This window comes from Triticum urartu, unplaced genomic scaffold (assembly GCF_056163025.1).
Source record: "Triticum urartu cultivar PI428250 unplaced genomic scaffold, HENAU_Tu73 scaffold465, whole genome shotgun sequence".
Taxonomy (NCBI): Eukaryota; Viridiplantae; Streptophyta; class Magnoliopsida; order Poales; family Poaceae; genus Triticum; species Triticum urartu.
Window position 1 is genome coordinate 5,798 of NW_028260647.1, and position 4,203 is coordinate 10,000.

Below are 4,203 nucleotides of genomic sequence, written 5' to 3' on the forward strand. Positions count from 1 at the left end.
TATTCTTATTCCGACAGCAACAAAAAATCTTCGTCGCATATGGGCTTTTCCTAGTGTTTTACTCTTAAGTATAGCTATGGTATTCTCAGTTCAACTGTCTATTCAACAAATAAATGGAAGTTCGATCTATCAATATCTATGGTCTTGGACCGTCAATAATGATTTTTCTTTAGAATTTGGATACTTGATTGACCCACTTACTTCTATTATGTTAATACTAATTACTACTGTAGGAATCCTGGTTCTTATTTATAGTGATGGTTATATGTCTCACGATGAAGGATATTTGAGATTTTTTGTTTATATAAGTTTTTTCAATACTTCCATGTTGGGATTGGTTACTAGCTCCAATTTGATACAAATTTATTTTTTTTGGGAACTCGTGGGAATGTGTTCTTATTTATTGATAGGCTTTTGGTTTACACGACCAATCGCAGCGAGTGCTTGTCAAAAAGCTTTTGTAACTAATCGTGTAGGGGATTTTGGTCTATTATTAGGAATTTTAGGTTTTTTTTGGATAACAGGTAGTTTAGAGTTTAGGGATTTGTTCAAAATAGCTAATAACTGGATTCCTAATAATGGAATTAACTCTTTACTTACTACTTTGTGTGCTTTTTTATTATTCCTTGGTGCAGTTGCGAAATCCGCACAATTCCCTCTTCACGTATGGTTACCCGATGCTATGGAAGGGCCCACTCCTATTTCGGCTCTTATACACGCAGCAACTATGGTTGCTGCGGGAATTTTTCTTCTAGCTCGACTTCTTCCTCTTTTCATATCTTTACCTTTGATAATGAGTTTTATTTCTTTAGTAGGTACAATAACACTATTCTTAGGAGCTACTTTAGCTCTTGCTCAGAGAGATATTAAAAGAAGCTTAGCCTATTCTACAATGTCTCAATTGGGTTATATGATGTTAGCTCTAGGTATAGGTTCTTATCAAGCTGCTTTATTCCATTTGATCACTCATGCTTATTCAAAAGCTTTATTGTTCTTGGGATCCGGATCCGTTATTCATTCAATGGAACCTCTTGTTGGATATTCACCAGATAAAAGTCAAAATATGGTTCTTATGGGCGGTTTAAGAAAATACATTCCAATCACAAGAACTACTTTTTTATGGGGTACACTTTCTCTTTGTGGTATTCCACCTCTTGCTTGCTTCTGGTCCAAAGATGAAATCCTTAGTAATAGTTGGTTGTATTCGCCCTTTTTTGGAATAATAGCCTCCTTTACTGCAGGATTAACTGCCTTTTATATGTTTCGGATATATTTACTTACATTTGATGGGTATTTGCGTGTTCATTTTCAAAATTACAGTAGCACTAAAGAGAGTTCCTTGTATTCAATATCCTTATGGGGAAAAAGGATACCCAAAGGAGTGAATAGGGATTTCGTTTTATCAACAACGAAGAGTGGAGTTTCTTTTTTTTCACAAAATATACCAAAAATTCAAGGTAATACAAGAAATAGGATAGGATCCTTTACTACGTCTTTTGGGGCTAAAAAAACTTTTGCCTATCCGCATGAAACGGGAAATACTATGTTATTTCCTCTTCTTATATTACTACTTTTCACTTTGTTCATTGGATTCATAGGAATCTCTTTTGATAATGGAGGAATTGGTAATGGAATAGCAGAGTTAACCATATTATCAAAGTGGTTAACTCCCTCAATAAACTTTACCCAGGAAAGTTCTAATTCTTTTGTAAATTCATATGAATTTATTACTAATGCAATTTCTTCTGTAAGTCTAGCTATCTTTGGTTTATTCATAGCATATATCTTCTATGGATCCGCTTATTCTTTTTTTCAGAATTTGGATTTAATAAACTCTTTTTACAAAGGAAATCCTAAAAAAGAATTTTTAGATCAAGTAAAAAAAAATATATACAGTTGGTCATATAATCGTGGTTATATAGATATTTTCTATACTAGGGTCTTTACCCTCGGTATAAGAGGGTTAACCGAACTCACGGAGTTTTTTGATAAGGGTGTTATTGATGGAATTACCAATGGAGTGGGTCTTGCTAGTTTTTGTATAGGAGAGGAAATTAAATATGTAGGGGGAGGTCGAATCTCGTCTTATTTATTCTTTTTTTTATGTTATGTATCTGTGTTTTTATTCTTTTTTCTTTCTTAAGTTAAGGAATTTACAACAAGTCTCTTGCAAAAATAACTATCCTATCCCCTTTCTACAATCTCTCTATATCCTTGTTACATAAGGTAAGTATTGTATAATAGTTCGGTTTTCCGCGATTTTTTCCATTCCTCTGTGTAAATACCCTAATATGGGTTCACAATCAATAACATCCTCACCATCGAGAGTAACGATCAGTCGAAGAACACCATGCATTGATGGGTGTTGAGGGCCCATATTGACTATCATGAGATCTTTTCTTGTAAGCGGTAGACTCATATCCTTTCTTCCTTAATTCATTATTCCATGAAAATGGATTATTCCATGAATTCCTCAAAGCGAGGCTCATCAAAATGAAAAATCTAAGACTACTATAAGACTACTAAAAAAATAATAAAACAAGAAAAAAATTTGAACGATTAAATTACTGCTCCCGAATATTCAACTGACCGATTAATTTCTTATAACGTACTCTATTTTTCTTTGCCAAATAAGCCAGCAAACGTCGACGTTTTCCCAAAAGTCTTCGTAGACCTCTTTCCGATGAAAAATCTTTTTTGTGTAATTCCAAATGTGAAGCAAGTCTCCGTATCTTATTGGTGAAACTGAATACTTGAAATTCAACAGAACCCCTGTTTTCTTCTTTTTCTTCTTTAACCATAAATCCAAAAATTTTTCTACCTCCTTTCTTTTTCATGTATTTTTCTGATCAGGAAAAATACAAAATTATGTCAGTTATTTTGAAGTTATTCTAATCTCGTACACACACAAATTTGCAATTATTCATCTACTACTGGAATTTGGATTTATTTTATCGATGCAAATTGGATTTGGATAGAAGGGTACATTCTTTCTAATATTTTAGATAGAAGAAATGTTTCTTCTATCTAAAATATTAGAAAGAATTTTGCTGATTTATTTATTGCTATATGCAATTTATGGAATTGATACACCATTTAATTGATATCATTTAGCAAAATGAAACACAGCATATGCATCCATCTTTTGGCTCGAGAATTTCACGGGATAGAGATATGGTATAAGAAATAGACTATTAAGTAACTCTAAATGAATTGTGGATACATCTGTATCCTTAACATACTGAAACGATTGTCATTATTCGTATCAAACCAATAGCGATTCATACAAGCTAAATCTTCTAATCAATGGTGGGCCAATAATGAATTTTTTTGCATATGTATTAAGACGCTTGGCCTGATTTCGAAATTGTCCAGAGTTTTATATGTTGTTTTCATTGCAAAATGATGGGTCTCCTTCCATAACTTTCCAATTACGAGTACGAGAATTGAAAGACATGAAAATTCTCAATTCTCTACGGCGTCTAGTAGATAGAAACAAGAAAATCAGAAGAATCTTTCTCTCTATTCACTATCATTCCGCGTCTTCGACTTCTATTAGTTTCTTTTCTTCTTTAATGCAATAGCTATAGTTTGATATAAGAATCCATTTCTCAAAGTAATGGAAACCATTCTCTTATAGGAAATGGTTCGAAAATCGCTATTCCACCTTTTAGGTATCGTGAAAAGTGATACCTGTGAAGATCGTGCATTTCAGTCAAATTCAGATCCGTTTTTCGAGTCCATGATATAATATAACCAAATTGGATAGATCTTCCACCTGTTTAGCTAAGAAAGAATAGATACAGAGGTGGATAATAGATCGATATGAAGATCATGAGCTGCCCCATAATGAAATCGCCAGTAGTCGCGAATATCTCCTTCTTCCCTAATCCAAGATTGGAGAAAGAAGATCTAAGAGGGACCTATGGAGAATGTAGTCAGAAATCCATAATAGAGTCCGACCACAACGACCGAATTAATTATCCTCATCGAGAAACTTAGACTACTAAATAGAAAAGATTTGAAAATCATGGCATGGGTCTCCTTTTTTTCTTTCTTTAGAGTTTTCTATATGCACAATTTCTCGATGTTTCGATGAGAATTTCTTGACTTTCCATATATAGAAAGAGATAGACTATAAATGACATCTCTTATGTCAATAAGACCAAAGGGATGGATATTAAATGATAGGAAGTGCTAGGA